Source organism: Mesoplodon bidens (genome assembly GCF_964165515.1).
Source record: "Mesoplodon bidens genome assembly, chromosome: 5".
Classification (NCBI taxonomy): Eukaryota; Metazoa; Chordata; class Mammalia; order Artiodactyla; family Ziphiidae; genus Mesoplodon; species Mesoplodon bidens.
In genome coordinates, this window is record NC_138161.1 from 70003621 (window position 1) to 70020270 (window position 16650).

The 16650-nt window shown below is 39.0% G+C and overlaps 1 protein-coding gene across 1 annotated transcript in view; it reads right to left on the bottom strand.

Moving 5' to 3' along the window:
• DNAJC13 (DnaJ heat shock protein family (Hsp40) member C13) overlaps window positions 1-15546 on the bottom strand; it is a 123063-nt gene extending 107517 nt beyond the window's left edge. Inside the window, exon 1 of the mRNA XM_081235872.1 lies at window positions 15337-15546. The gene's annotated coding sequence lies outside the window, so the exon portion shown is untranslated. The remainder of the gene's footprint in view (window positions 1-15336) is intronic.
• Between the last annotated feature and the right edge of the window lie 1104 nt (window positions 15547-16650).

A 16650-nucleotide genomic window follows, 5' to 3' on the forward strand; every position in this document is an offset into this window, starting at 1 on the left:
AATGAAAGACTGATGATAAATTTTGAAAATTCTGCATCATTTGCTTCACACTGAATAAAAGTTAAAAATGAATATGGTCATTTATTTCTTGTGTCACTTGGCTATTGCTTCCTACCCTTAATAACTGGAAATGCTCTCTAAAAAATACTGTAAGGTACATACCAAAGGGTCAATAATGCAAACTGAATGGTTAGAAGTATGGTTCACTTAGCTTTCTTTACATCTTTATATGTCTAAACTTTTTTTAGTCAACAAGTATTCTTTTCATAATTAGAATAAAACCATTTTCATCCAAAAACATTTTTATAACAGCTTTTTGAGGCACAATTCACACACTATAAAATTCACCCTTTTAAAAGTGTACAATTCATGGGTTTTTAGCATGTCCACAGAGTTCTACAACCAACACAGTATTTTTATCACCCCAAAAAGAAACCCTGCTAGGAGCCACTCCCCAATCCCCCTCACTCCCACCACCTGGCATCCACTAATCTACTTCCTGTCACTACACACTTGCCTATCTTGGAATCCCATACAAATAGAATCATACAATATGTGGTCTTTGTGATTGGCTTCTTTCACTTAGCGTAACATTTTCAAAGTTTATCCATGTTGTGGCATGGATCAGTTTCCTTCTATTGTATAGATGTAACACAGTTTGTTTATCATCAGTTGATGGACATTTGTGTTGTTTCTACTTTTTGGCTATTATCAATCATGCTGCTATGAACAATCATTTTGTGTGAATGTTTTCATTTCTCTTGGATATGTATCTGAGAGGCAAACGCATTTTTAAAGATACCTCTATTTTGACATTGCTTTCTTCATTCTTCTTGTTCTTCTATCAGCAAATTAGCAAGGGCCTCTGTACTCTATGTATTGTAGAATGCTCTTCCCCTAGATATCTACATGGCTAACACCTTCAGCTCCTTCAACTCTGTCCAAATGTCACCTTTACAATGAGGCCTAGCCTAACTATCTTGTTTTAAACTGTAATTACCCTCCTCATTCTACACTCTCTATCTTTACTCCTGCTCATATTTTCTCTAGGGTACCTTTCAGAGTCTAACGTGCAATTTAGTCTATTTATTATTTATCTAATCCTACTAGAATATCCAGAGAGGTATTTTTGTCTGTTATGCTCATTTTCTCTAGGCTCTCCGGAGCCTGCAAGAGTACCTGACACAAAACAGGTGCTCAATGAGTATTTGAGTGAATGAATGAAATTCAGCAACCCCATGAGCAATTTTGATGGCCACTTCAAACTTGATATTCTAACAGGTACTCCCAAATAAGGTTTTGGCTAACCTTCTGGAAAAACATCAATTCATGCTCTGAGGAATAATAAGAGAACCACAAGTAACAGCAAGCTTAGAGAAACCATTATTGTTACCAGAGAGAAAATATCTCTTAACAGTCAATGACATCTTCCTACTAGTGTGCACAGAGACAGCTGAATATAGTCCTGTCATTTGGTGTGCTGTTTTTTCTGGATTGTGTATCTGAAATGACACAGGCAGCCAACCAAGAATTACTACCCCAGCACACATCATCCCTGCCTCCTGAATTACTTGTAGTAAACGACATTGCTGAAAAGAAACTTAGGTTGGACGTCTGAAAAGGTGCCAAAAAAGTGAAAAACTATAAGTCTACAGATGATATTTTCCCCTTACATACTGTAACTTAAGATTGGAAAAATGTAAGAAAAAGGAGGACAGAAAAGGTAAATGGCTGACATTGAAGAGTGGAGTTTGGATTCCGAGTCCACAATTTCTTACATGAGAATGACTGACTAAACCAAAGGCCTATCTAGAGAAAACTGACAAGAAAGAAAATGTGTTTGAGTGAAGACTGGCTGACCTTATCAAGGGACTTTAAAAGGAAAGTGAGAGAAAAAATAATATAAGAGTTTAAAATGACAGCCACAGAGAACTTATGGCATGACCCAGGAGTAAATATCCCTAATAAATCAAAGGGGGGGGGGAATCTCACAATAACAAAGCAAATTTAAGAATTAAAAAAAAAAACCCTAAAGAATGATCTCATAAGTATCACTGGTTTGGGGGAATATGTAACTCAAATGGATTTCTTAGGAGGGGAATGAATTAAAGTTTACATCAAGAAGGCTTATCTACAACTTTTTGGAGACCTATGAACTCGGGGGTGATGAAAACACTAGACTCCAGAGAGTTCCAAGGTTAGGATAAAGGGAGAGAAGATAAAACACATTAATATAAAATTACACTACTAGAAGACATACAGATGGCCAACAGGTATATGAAAAGATATTCAATGTCACTATCACGGAGATGCAACTCAAAACTACAAGATACTGCCTCACACCTGTTCGATGGCTATTATAAAAAAAATAAAAGACAACAAGTTTTGGTGAGGATGTACAGAAACTAGAACCCTTGTACACTGTTGATGGGAATGTAAAATGGTGCACTATGGAAAACAGTATGGAAGTTGCTCAGAAATTTAAAAAATAGATTAGGGACTTCCCTGGCGGTCCAGTGGTTAGGACTCAGTGCTTTCAGTGCCGTGGGCCTGGGTTTGATCCCTGGTCAGGGAACTAGGATTCCGCAAACCGCATGCACGGCCAAAAAAAGAGAATTATCGTATGATCCAGCAATCAAACTTCTGAGTATTTATCCAAAAGAACTAAAATTAGGACCACTAAGAGACAGCATGGCCATATTCATTGCAACATTATTTATAAAAGCCAAGATGTGTAAACAACCTAAATGTCCATCAACAGATGAATGGATAAAGAAAATATGGTATACACACACAATGAAATATTATTCAGTCTTAAAAAAGGACACCCTGCAATATTCAACACCACCAGTGAAACTTGAGGACATTATGCTAACTGAAATAAGCCAGTCACAGAAGGACAAATACTGCATCATTCCACTGACACGAGATATCTGTAACCGTCCGACTCACAGAAGCAGAAGGTAGAATGGTGGTTGCCAGGGACCTGGGTGAGGGGGAAATGGGGAGTTGCTAATTAACGGGTATAAAGTTTCAGTTATGCAAGATGAGTAAGTTCTAGAGTCTGCTGTACAGTACTGTGCCTATAGTTAACAATAATGTATTGTACACTTAGAAATCTGTTAAGAGGGTAGATCTCATGTTAAGTGTTCCTACCCTCAAAAAATTAAAATTTTTTTTTTTTTGGCTGCCTTGGGTCTTTGCTGCTGCACATGGGCTTTCTCTAGTTGTGGAGAGCAGGAGCTACTCTTCATTCTGGTGCGCAGGCTTCTCATTGTGGTGGCTTCTCTTGTTGTGGAGCACAGGCTCTAGGCACGCGGGCTGAGCAGCTGCAGCGCACGGGCTCTAGGCCACGTGGGCTTCAGTAGTTGTGGCTCGCAGGCTCTACAGCTCAGGTTCAGTAGTTGTGGCACATGGGCTTGGTTGCTCCGTGGCGTGTGGGATCTTCCTGAACCAGGGATCGAACCCATGTCCCCTGCACTGGCAGGCAGATTCTTAACCACTGTGCCACCAGGAAGTCCCAAAAAATTAAAATTTAAAAATTTAAAAAGTATACCACTAGCTGGCCTGTCAGAAAAAAAAATACTGTAATCCTGATGCAGATTACAATGCTAACAGAAAAATATAATGTAGGATTAAAGGATTCTCTGGACATCAATACAAGTTCCTATGGGTAAAATCAGCACACACTCTCATGTTTTAGGAAGCAACAAGTGATATTGCTATTCTGCATCCAATCCTGAATGACAACAATCCAAAAAAGGCTAAGGCTAGTAAAATGGAAGTGCTCTTTATGGAAGAAAATCACTCCTCTACCTGAAAAGCTCACCTTCAGCCATGTTATATTTAGGTAAGGATATACTGAAGAGATAATGAAGGCAGGAAATACTTACCTAGTAGCCAAGTCAACCCCAGAAATGATGGGATAATTCAAAGCTAATATTAGTGCCTGTGCTGCCTCAAAATGGAAATTAGGATAACGCTTTTCTATTCTGAATCCTCAGTAAAGATTATCCTAAAATTGGGGAGGGTAGGTGACCCTAACCAAAAAATTATGACATGTCCTGAAATTATGCAACTTTTATTAAGTACTCATCATGTGTTAATGATGACACCGGGCATTTACCACCCATTTATGTATCTCACTGTCCCCATAACAACACTAAGATACAGGAATGATGATCCCCATTTTATTGACAAGAAAACAGAATTAGAGAAGTTAAACCACTTCTCTAAGGTCACAACAACGGGTAAGTGATTGGGCCAGGCTTTTGAACTCAACCTGCTTAACTCCACATTCCATGTACTTAAGCTTAACTATAATACCTTCCTTCAAATTTAGAAAATCAAAATAAATTCATTCTGACCATGTACTTACAGACTTATCATTGACAGCACATTCCTAGATTAATTCAGAACTAGTTCCAATTATTATCTTCACCTGGAAATATGATTAGGTACTTGTTGGAAACTTTGAAACTCACAATTTCAAGCAGTGAAACAAATTACCATACGTAACACAGGGCAAAAGAAATAAAACAATAAAGATGTTGCCAATGCTGAAATACTCTACCATGTAAAAATAAATATTTTAAATGTTTCCATCTATAGATAAGCTTACATTTTTTTTTAAAAAACAAAGTGTTCAAAACAAATACATGACAACAGAAATCTGCTACCAATATGTGGTTTCAGGATAATTTTTAAAGAGAATTCAACAGAAAAATACTATTCTAACAAACAATGAGCTTTTAAAACAACCAGATTAATGAGATAGGTTGGGACCTACTTCCCAATGGTGTAATATTAACCTCTCCATTTTCAGGTAAATCTATTGTATATGCTCAATTAAACCTCAACCACTTTGCGATAAAGTCATTTCATCTAATGAAGGTAATTGGCGTGGAAACTGCATTAACTCTTTCAGACCATGAGGATATTTCTAGACACACAGATAACTCACTAGTGGATAATGGTAATGCACAGATATCAGAAAAATGCAGAAAAAATAAGAATATTCTGTGCTTGACTATATATCATTTAAAGTGAGAGTTGGAACAACTTGAAGAGAACCATTGGAAAATGAGTAAAAGCAAGTCTAGGGGTCCCCCAAGTGCTGTGGTCAAGTGATAATTCAATCTGGGAAGACCCACTTGGAATACCTCCCTGTAGCACAGATAACTAGAGTTGCTAAAGCACACACTAAACATTAACTAATGATGAGCACAAGAAGCTAGTGTTAGTAAGATACAGCTGAAGTACTTTTAATAAGCTATCACCAAGATAAAAGTGGTGAGTTTTAAAAATATTACTTATGGTCAAAGACAGACTAGTGATAACTTCCATTTACTGGCTGCATGACCTTGAACAAAAGTTTCGTATCTTCTCAGAATCATAGTTTATCTATAAAATAGGGATGACAGTACCTGTATCAAAGGGCCATGGTGAGGACTAAGTGAGATAACTTGAATAAAGGAGTTAGTGTGATGTCTGGATCAGAATAAGCACTCAAAAATATACTTAATATTTTTGTTAGCCATCATAATAATTATTAGTATTATTAGTATTAAATATACTACCCCAGATATGCAGTAGTTCTTTGGAGCATTGTTATTTCATTTTCAAGATCACCTACAGGCCCCTGTACTTTTTAAGGCATTATGGAGGGAAAGTCGTTATTAAATTACTTGATCCTAAGTCTTTTATCTATTAACTTCAGCCCTTGTACTATTCAATGTATATCACCAATATGTGTCACATAGAATTTCTACCTTCAAAAACAGTGTTCTATTGATTTAATCAGTATTCATAGTTTTTAATGTGCTCAGTCAAAAATAACTATACCAATATATCATATTTCTTAAACTGGATGGAGTACATCAGGGTATTATCATTATTATTATTTTATTCTTTACAATTTCTTTCCTAAAGTTTTTAAAAAGAAAAAATATAAAAGCCAAGATAACCATGATAGATGACATTTTAAAAAATCATCTTAACTATAAGCTTCTCTTTATTTCAACTTTATTCCTACAAAATACTATTATTTTGCAAGTCAATCTTATTTACTACATTTAAAATATATCGCACTTAGGCATTTGGAATTTCAGCTCTTAGAAATGCTTCTTTACCTGAAACCAACCTCATGTTTTAAAATTTATGTTTGATGCCTATAAGTTACAGCTTATGAAACTGTTGGAAAAAAAACTCCATAAAAATAATTTAATCCCCATTCAATTACCTCCTCTGTATAGTTCTTAAATAAGCTCTAAAAGTGGTTCTAGAACTGTTGCTTATAGGCAAAAACTCATAAGCAACCATATTCCTATTAATAGTGATGAAAAATCTGCAGAATTTCTAGCATCAAGCATAATAGCATAAGCATAGGCATATTTGATAAAAAATGACAAATTGTCCAGCTAAAAAAGTGTAAAAATTGTTGGATGAGATCTTGGTAGCAGCTGTATCATCAGCATTTGCCATCCTGCCAGTCGCTAAGGTGCTAGTCAAATTAGCAAGAATTTATCTGTTCAAACTAATTACCGCTTAAATTTCATCTCCTTCCCTGCAGGACTGTCCCACTTCAAATTCTCAAAGACCTTTTTGATGAGAAAAACTCAAGTTTACGTGCCCTTTGTAACTAAATCACATTGAAAGTATCTCTAACTTTTTAGTTTTATTTATTTTAGGCTGCGTTAGGTCTTCATTGCTGCACAGGGGCTTTTCTCTAGTTGCGGCAAGCGGAGGCTACTCTTCATTGTGGTGTGCAGGCTCCTCACTGCGGTGGCTTCTCTTGCTGCAGAGCACGGGCTCTAGGCGTGCAGGCTCAGTAGTTGCAGCACGCGGGCCCTAGGGCATGCAGGCTTCAGTAGTTGTGACTCGCAGCCTCTAGAGTGCAGGCTCAGTAGTTGTGGCACACGGGCTTAGCTGCTCTGCGGCATGTGGGATCTACCCAGACCAGGGATCGAACCCATGTCCCCTGCATTGGCAGGCAGATTCTTAACCACTGCACCACCAGGGAAGTCCCTGTAACTCTGCTTCACTTAAACTCTAAAGTTGGCTTTACTTATTCTTATTCTATATCCTAATATTACACCACCAACAGAGTTTTTCTGAAACTTCTCAGTTTGTTCTTTTGAGAGAACTATACTAAGGGTTAAAAAGTCAAATTCAAGTTAACAGGCATTTTGGCTAGATTCAATGAGCTCCCTTCCTTCATGCTTTCAAACAACACTTAACGTTCTCACATTCTTTAATTTATTACTGGCAGCAAAACTGACAATCCATTTAGGATCATTTATGGATAAAATGAGAACAATCTTTTGGACGGTATGATTTTGACAAAAAATTGCAGGATTTGAGAGTCCAATGAGAGAAGATTACATCAAAATGACACTAAGAACAAAAAGCAGAATGAAGGGACTCAACACCACAAGCACCCAAGCAGATTACGGCCAGGCTATAAGCAAAAGAATTTGCACACATAGCAAAATTAAGTCTATGATGTGCATGGCTTGTGTTAAGTAAAAACTCAAACAGAGCACTTATTTAGCCAGGGATGAATGAGTATGCTCAGAAAAATAATACACTAGTGAATGAATGAAGGAATTGGCTTTAATCAAGGCTACTTGCCTTCAAAGCATACATTTTGCATGACCAACTGGAAATGATTTTTCCACAGATATGACAACTTCCAGAGAGCAGATAAGATACTAACTTTCCAGCTTGAGTCTATAAAATGAAAGAACGAACTCTTTCATCATTAACTCTGCTCTCAAATAATGAATTAAAAACATGAGGTTGTCTTGAAATACATAAAAAAATAAGGTGAATAGAAAGATGGATAAGATGTGATAAATCAAGTATAGCAAGATATTAATGTGAAAATCTTAGAGGTGAATATATGGGTGCCTAATGTAAATTTCTTTCAACTTGGCTATAGGTGAAAACTTTTAAATTGGGGGAAAACTACATTTGCCCTTTATTTTCTGACCAAACTCTCCTACAAAAGAAACACTGTTTTTCTGCTACATTGTAAAACTACACCTGAAAATATGGTAGACATTCACATGATAGAAACTATATGAACTTAATACTTCCTCATACATCTATATCCTACTGAAAATGCAGGGGGAAGGAGAACGATTGCTAAGGCAAAGGCTAATCCTTAGTAATGACGGAAGAGAGAATCCCTTATTACTGGCTTCTTAAAGACCTAGTTTTATTTGTAACTGGATTCAAAACCTAAGTGAATTATATCACTAGGTTAGTTCAGTTTCAAATAAAAGGTAAAAAATATGAATGGTTAACAGAACATTAATTTTTACCCACATTAAAAAGCTACAACTAGACTGTCTTAGAATGTGCTGTGTATGAAAGAAAACTGATATGAACCGTAACCCTCTTTTTTAATTTTTAATTTTCATGTTTTAATATATAACTCAAGTATAGGCAAAAGCATTTCCTTCTAAATAAACAACAAATCAGTAATGTGTAATGTGTATGACACCCACCAGACAGGGATCTTTAAACAACTACAAAATAGATCACAAAGTAAGGTTTTAGTACACCCTATCTTAGCTTTCTTGACTTGCTGAAGAACCCGATAACTCCAGAAATAAATGTGGTAAGAAAGCCAGTGGTAACAGCAAATTTCAGCTGACAATCACATCTCCAAATAATTGCCCAGAAGTTACAATATTGAAACCTCTGAATTGTCTGCCACATTAAAATAAACTTTCAAATACTTCTGCCACCATAGGGCAAAATAATCTAAGATCCCCTCATTCTCTTTAAAAAAAATCCATTCCTCTCCAATTAGAAACTGAACATATATTCATGAAATAAAAGGGCAACAGAGGGGTTTCCCTGGTGGCGCAGTGGTTGAGAGTCCGCCTGCCGATGCAGGGGACACGGGTTCGTGCCCTGGTCTGGGAAGATCCCACATGCCGCGGAGCGGCTGGGCCCGTGAGCCATGGCTGCTGAGCCTGCGCGTCTGGAGCCTGTGCCCTGCAATGCGTCAGGCCACAACAGTGAGAGGCCTGCGTACCGCAAAAAAAAAAAAAAAAGGGCAAGAGAAATTCAAAAGCAGCCCCTAAATCTGAAGAAACACTTAGTATGATCTCAATGGGGGGAGAAGCAAGCATACATATCATAGCAGTTAATTTTGCTGGCCTTTTCTCTTCAATGTAAATCAGATATTGAAAAAGATACCTATCTCTTCATATTTTAGATTCAATCTGAGGAAATAATTCTTATTTCTCACAAAATAGACCTCTATCTGTTGTAAAAAAAAAATAATGTTTTTGCCAGGAAAGATGCATGGTTATGAATCTTCCCTTTCCAAAACTTAAAAATGCCTTAAAATACTCACCTGGAGAAAAACAAACAAAAAACCAACTAAGAAATGTGTTCACTTAAGCAATTCTGTGAAATCAGTGGTACTGATCACTTACACATTTTTAGTTTGCACACATTCTTAAAACTTTCTAGACACACTTTCTATTTCATTTTATCTTTGAAGCTAACTTGGTTTATGCAAGAACAAAATGTACTAGTTCAATAAACTGTTCTTCAGCTCACAAACAGGCACTTAATAATCTTGCTCTAATATGCTAAATAGACCCTAATGGTAAAAAATGCCACGTTTTAACTTGTTTTTCTTAACAATATAGTAAACGCATAATGGGGGACTAAATTTCCTAAGCATATAACAAATATAACTTGAAGAAAGTTTTACAGTAAGCATCTTAATACCCAAACCCTGTGCTCTTTATACTAGTAAAAGACAAAGAGTGGGGCTTCCCTGGTGGCGCGGTGGTTGGGAGTCCGCCTGCCGATGCAGGGGACATGGGTTCGTGCCCCGGTCCAGGAGGATCCCACATGCCGCAGAGCGGCTGGGCCCGTGAGCCATGGCCGCTGAGCCTGTGCGTCTGGAGCCTGTGCTCCACAATGGGAGAGGACCACAACAGTGGGAGGCCCGTGTACCGCAAAAAAAATAAAATAAAATAAAAAAGACAAAGAGTTTAAGTGGCTGCAATTTCCCTTTCTTTCACCCAATACAAAATAGCAACACGTAGGCTTCTAGTTTGGCTCTTTCCGAAAAATGCCTATTATTCCTAACTCTGCCATAGTGCTTCACAGTTTACAGAACACTCCCAAATCTACCAGTTATCTTAAAAAAAAAAAAAAGGAAAATTCTACTTTTAAAATTAAACCCAGTCTTATTAGTTTGGGGAGAGAAATGGCTTATCTACTCTAAGATTTGATAAACATCCAAAATACATTCTGTACAAGTCTGAGGGAGAGAGAAACCCCACAGCACTAGTAAAAGAATTTAAATTTTAATGTAATTAGTATAGAATTTATTTCACATTAGAAAAAGTCTCCTACAATCATAAGCTTATCAATCCTTCCATTATGTTTCGCAACTATACTTGGCAAAATCAGAACATTAAAATAATTTAGATTGCTTTAGGGATTTTGTTTTCAATTTGTTCATCAAAAGGTCAAATTCTTATTGATCAACTGCAAAAAAGATATTACCACTGGGCATGTGCTAAATATGTGAACACTGCTTAAGCAGTGTGGCCTACTTCTAAGGGCAACTTAAGTTCTGAAACTATAAAAACCCCACTGATTTCAGACTTTATTTTAGAGATCACTCTTCCTCTTAAGTAGTCCATAAAAGTACAAGTAAAACTCAAATATGTAGGCTGCTGAATAAACTTAAGAGCATCTGAAAAGAACTACTAGCAAATTATGCTCAGCTTTATCGACTGAACCATACTTAAATGTAACTTTGCACAGGTAACTGTGTCTTAAGTTTGCAAAACTGATCACAACCATGTTGGCTTAAGTTACTTGCTACAAAGATATCCCAAATCAGTGATTCTCAAAGGAGTTCCCAGAACTAAGAATCACACCATATGACAAGAGACGCTACCGACTGTCATGTGCTAAGCATGTGTGAACACTGCTGAAGCAGAAAAACGTGCTGAAAACACTGATTAAAACTCTGAATTAAAGTAATGGTTGTGGGGGTGGAGGTGGGGTGGAAACGCTGATCCTTGAGACACTATGATTAGAAACACTACTAGGATTTAGTGGATGGGGCTAGATTACCCTTAATGTATAAGACAGTCCCATAGATTGAAGAATTGTCCTCAAGTGACTTTCAAATATCCAAGTGGTCATTCACATAGATAAAAGCCTATTTATAGTTAACCCCAGAATTTAGTTTTATGTTAAAATACAAATCACAAAGTATGTTTTGCAATTTAATATGCACATAGTTTTCCAGGAATGAATATATCATATAAACTGAGAAATTATACTTTGAATTCTCATGGCTTTTCAGAGTATCTATATTTTGTCTTCATTTTTTATATAAGAAATATAAAAAAAATGAAGACAAAATATAGATACTATTTTTTCTTTCAGTACTTTAAAGTTGTCACTCAGCTGTCTTCTTGCTTGCATGGTTTCTCCGCTGTTAACTCTTACCTTTGTTCCTCTGTAATGCTTCTCTTTGGCTACTTTCAAGAGTTTCTTTGTCCTTTGTTTACATCAGCTTGAATTTGCTATGTCTAGGTGTGTTTTGTGTGGGTTTTTTAAGGGGCAGGTATTTATCCTGCTTGGTGTTCTCTAAGCTTCTTGCACCTGTGGTTTAATGTCTGATATTAATTTGGGGAAATTTTCTATTATTTCCTCAAATATTTCAATATTTCTTCTGCTCTGTTCTCTTCTGAGATTCCAACTATGCATATATTTATAATAAATGTTTGATATTATCCCCAAGATCTTGCTCTTTTTTTGAACTCTTTTTTGTGTTTTAGTTGGATGATTTCTGACATCTACAAGTTCACTGATTCTTTCCCTGGTTGTGTCAACTCTATTGATGAGCCCAAAGGCATTCTGCAGCTCTTTACTATGTAATGAAACTTCTAACATTTCCTTTTGATTCTTTCTTATAGTTTCTGTCTCTCAGCTGAAATTACCCACCTGATCTTGTACGTTGTCCACTTTTCGTTCATACCTTTAACATATTAATTATAGTCATTTTAAATTCCTTACCAGATCGTAGCATTTGTATTAATCAAAGAGTATTTCTGATGATTACTCTTTCTCTTGGGAATTTTTTTTGCCTTTTGTATGACTTGTAATTTTTTGTTGAAAGCTGGACATATATAAGACAGTAGAGATAGAGGTAAATAATTTTTGTGACAGGAAATGGGCACACCTTTTCTTTGCTAGGTCTTTAGTGCTGGGTGTTAGGAGTTGGGCTGGGTTTATGATTTTGCTGGTGCTACAGTTATCCTCAGTGTACCACAGGCTTCGAATATCTAAAGAATAGCTTGTGCTTATGGTGGGGGGTGGTTTACTAAAGCAATGTCTATTTGATTCTTTGCCCTGAGCCTCTTTGCATAATCTTGTTCTTCACCTTGCAGTATTTTGCAGTTGCTTATTATTCACAGCTTCTTAGCTTGATGGCAGTGAGTTGGGGGTACAGTCTCTGTTGTTCTGATTAAGGTTTACTCTTAGACATACACTGTGTCTCTGGATCACAGGGGTGTGATCTTCCTATTTCCCCAGGCTGCAGTTTTGGGCTCAGTGCCCCTCCCCCAAGAGAAGATTCTTTCCCCCTACTTTTGTCTTCCCCCAGCTCAATGAATGCTCACCAACAGGGCCTGCTAGCAGAGATGCCCTTCCCTTCAGATTAAGGCTTTTGTTCCATAGAAGAGAGAGAGGGGAAGACTCAGAGCACAGTTTTCTTGCCCCTCCAGAAAGTTCTGCTGCTCTTCTCCTCCTTTAGGTCAGCACCACAGCAGACACTCCCCAGATCTCAACCCAGTCTTTTCTAGGAGTACCCAGTGAGGTTTGTAGGTAAGAGATTGGAAGAAGGTGCACCCAGGCTTCCTTTTCTTGTCAGCTATTCTAGCTGAACGCTTCTTAACAGTGTCCAGCTGTGTCTACTGAAGGTGAATGTGAGTTCATACATACTCTTTCCTTAAACTCTGAGCCAGTGGTTTGCTCTGTGGCCTCAGCTTTTTAATAGGTTTCAAAAAAAAAAAAAAAAAAGTCATGAATTTGAAGTTAGTCCAGTTCTTTTTTGTTCTAACAGTTTCCACTGCAAAGCTGCTTTTTGTCCCAGGGCCAAAGCCAGAAGGTGGTTATATTATTTATAAACTATTATTTCAGGATAGTAAAGGGGCTGTTACTAATTACTTGAAATAAAAAGTTGGCCTTTACTGGGTTTGATAAAGTTGAGATACACTGACTTAAAGGATCTCTTTCAAAACAACTCCCCTTTAACCACTAATAAGTATTACAGTTAACATTTAGGCCTAAAACTACAGTATTAGTAGCAACAAAATTTTTGCTAGTTTATCTGCTTAGCCTTGCTTCTATTTTACCAATTTTAAGTATTTCAATCGGAGAAAAAGGGGAAAGGTATGTGCGAAGCAAACCTCAAATTCACCTGTGTAAATAGAACTGGTTGAGGAATGGAGCCAAATTAGTTAAAACATTTTATTTTACCCAGAATTTAACAGCTACCAAGAACCTGACTCCACTACCAACCTTTTTACAAATTCAGTAATATAGCCAGTATTGTTTCGGTCCACCTAAGCAACCAGCTTCCATTTATTTGTGGATAAAGTTAATTCTTACAAATGAGAATTTATGCTTTCCATAATTCCATAACTTTCCCTCTCATACCATATATTTTAGACTATTTACTACTTGCCACTTTAGAAAAACAGGAATATCCATTACCTCCCAGAGGAATACAAATTGTGGTATTTTCCATGAACTGGACTACAGCTTTACATTCGTATCTCTTAACCTTCTGACTCCTCTTTTCCTCCCTTAATATGTTCTACTTCCTGTTTTCAAACAAGGAGTATAATGTAATATTTCTAAACAAGGATGGACTTATGTTCCACTGTGATATTAATCGCAAAAGCCAAGTTTGAGATATAGCTGCTTAAACTGTTTCACATTACATTTAAAATGTTAACACGATCTTATGTTATATGCTAAATTAAGTCAAACAATAAAGCACTTTCTAAAGAATAGTGAAATCAAGTCTTTTGGGGATACCCAATTACTGACAAATAATTTTCTAAGTTTCCTTTTTTTTTTTTTTAAAGGCAAGTTCTGTTTCATATTCCCATAAACTCACAGAGTACTGGTAACATAACTACAAAACCTGACGACCGTGAGTAATTTCCTTAAACTCTGCAGACAGTACTTTCAAACCTAGAAATCTACCAGGTCCATCAAGCAAGAAAGAAAACACAGTAAGACAGTCCTCGGGACAGGCCCTGAAGAAATATTCTGAAATTTAACTTTTTACCTAAGACACTATATTCCAAGACGCTCAAAATAACCCTACAGTATAAAGTCCTTCACAGTGAGGCAACAGCATCAGGTAGAGGCCCTGAGAGAAATCAAGGTCGGGTCAAAGGGAAAAGCAGAGAGGGGAATTGAGAAATCATTACTTCAGGAAACCATCGCCACATCTGGGGAAGATTTCTAATTTTCTCCCCTAAGCAAATGATAAAGGTAACAATCTCAAGACAAGAGTGGTTAACTTAACATCCTACAGTAAGGAGACAATTTAAGGGAATACACTCTTCGTAAGTGCACTAAGTCAAATCCGCGTTTCACAGCCTCTTCACTGAGCGTCTAAGTCCTATTTCATCCACTCCAAAGGCCGCATTCAGAGGCAAAATCACAGCAGGTCCCTGTGAATAAGCTACCTTGCAAAAAGGAGAAGCTGTGGACGAAAACTTCATTTTGGATAAGCGAGGGACTGGAGAAGAAACCACGCGGGTGCTCCCCAGTTCCTAACAAAACGAAACAAAGCTAAGCAAATAAAGTCTATGCAGGGCGTGGGAGGAAGGAGGGTCGCCCACCCAAGGAAACAAGAGTTCCCGGCCTCCAGCGGGAAGAGTGCTCAGACTAGGAAGCTGGAAGGGAATCCCGAGGGCGGAGCCCAGAGAGGAATAAGGGTTGTGTGGGGTAAGGATGTGCAGAGTGGAGTGGGGGGCCGTGGTGGGTAGAAAACGAGAAAACGAGGCGAAAAGAGGGGTGGGGCTGAACAAGGCAGGGCCCTGGGCGACTGTCAATCAGAACCGCGGGGGGCGGGCGGGGTAGGAGGACAAGAACCAGACCAGCAGTCTGGGGGGAGGGTAATCTGCTTTCCTTAACTGAAGGAAGTTGCGGCCCAGACACCACCCCTCCTTCTCCACGCTGTTGGTCCCCCAAGTCCCCGCGGCGTGGCGAGGGGGCAAAGCAGAGCTCCAGAGTCCGGTGCCCGTAGTGATTTACCTTCGCGGGAGGCTGAAGAGGCTCCAGCCCGAGCTCCTCCCGCCGCCGGCTCAACGTCCAGAGTGGGATGAGGCGCCCTCCGGCCTCCTCCCCCTCGCCACTTCCCCTTTCCCCCGCGGGGGCCCTGTAGCTCCGCTCCCGCGGGGTCCTGATGCCGCCGCGGCGCTGCCTTCCCACCCACTCCGCCTCCTCCCTCTGCCTCTCAGAAGCTCGCTCTGGAGGCCGCCATCTTCGCACAGGCTTTGAACGACCGCATTCCAATACGCCTGCGTCGCCCCCGCCCAGGCTGTCACAAGACCCGGTCAGCTGATTTCAATTCTTCCGCTTTCTGCTCCGCCCTCTCGCATCCAGCCCTCCGCGTCTTATTCGCCCACTTTCAGTGAAATTCCGCGTTCCGCCCGGTACTCCGCTGGCTGGTCCGCCCGCCCTCCTTCCTCAGTGCAGTTAGACATGTGCAGGATGTCGAGGCCGGCAGTGGCATTTGGAGTCCATGCGTCGCGGGAAGGAAACCTGCCTCTCAGCGTGTGGCTGAGTCCCGCCAGTGGTCGTCACGCGGCACGGGTTTTGCACTCCTAATCCCCTGAGGTCTTGTTTTAAAGCATTTACCTAGTCTTGACTTCAAGTGCCATGGAGTATCCTCGCGGCAGTCTATACCCGGTTTGGTGGATCGCGAGCAGGCAGTTTCACTTGCTGTTTACACTCCCAGAAGACAGCTGAAAAGGGTTTAAATATCGGTTGGTTTGGGAAGTCACGGAGACCAAAGCTTCGGAAATACCGACAGCCTTTTGCTGGTGAGAGTGCCAGAATAGTAGTACTGATAACTCCCTTTTATTGCTGATCACGTGTCAAGGGTTTACTTAGTTAATCCTCAACTCTGTGAAGTAGGAACTATCTTTGTTTTGCAGATAAATTGAGGCCCCTCTCCACAGCAGCGGACCCAAGCAATCTCACTCTAGGACCTGTACCTTCGATGCTATCTCCCTGAACGTATATGGAAGCTGGGGGAGGGGAATCAGGTTAGAGAAAAGAGGTGATAGTATGTGTTACCTGTGGGTAAGGGTTTAGTTAAGTTCAGTCTCCACTCTCAGACCTGAAATCTAAAGACCACAGTTCAAAAATAATTTGAAGTTAGTCCAGTTCTTTTTTTGTTTTAACAGTGCAAACATTAAAATTCTGCTGCAAACTTCAAAACATGGGTGGTGTAGGTGGCTGGCATGAATTCATTTTTTTAATGAGGGTTAAAGGTCTCTGGTAAGAGGTTTAATCCTCAGTAGAGCAATCCTGAAATAGTATAATATTTTCTTTGGCGGTCCT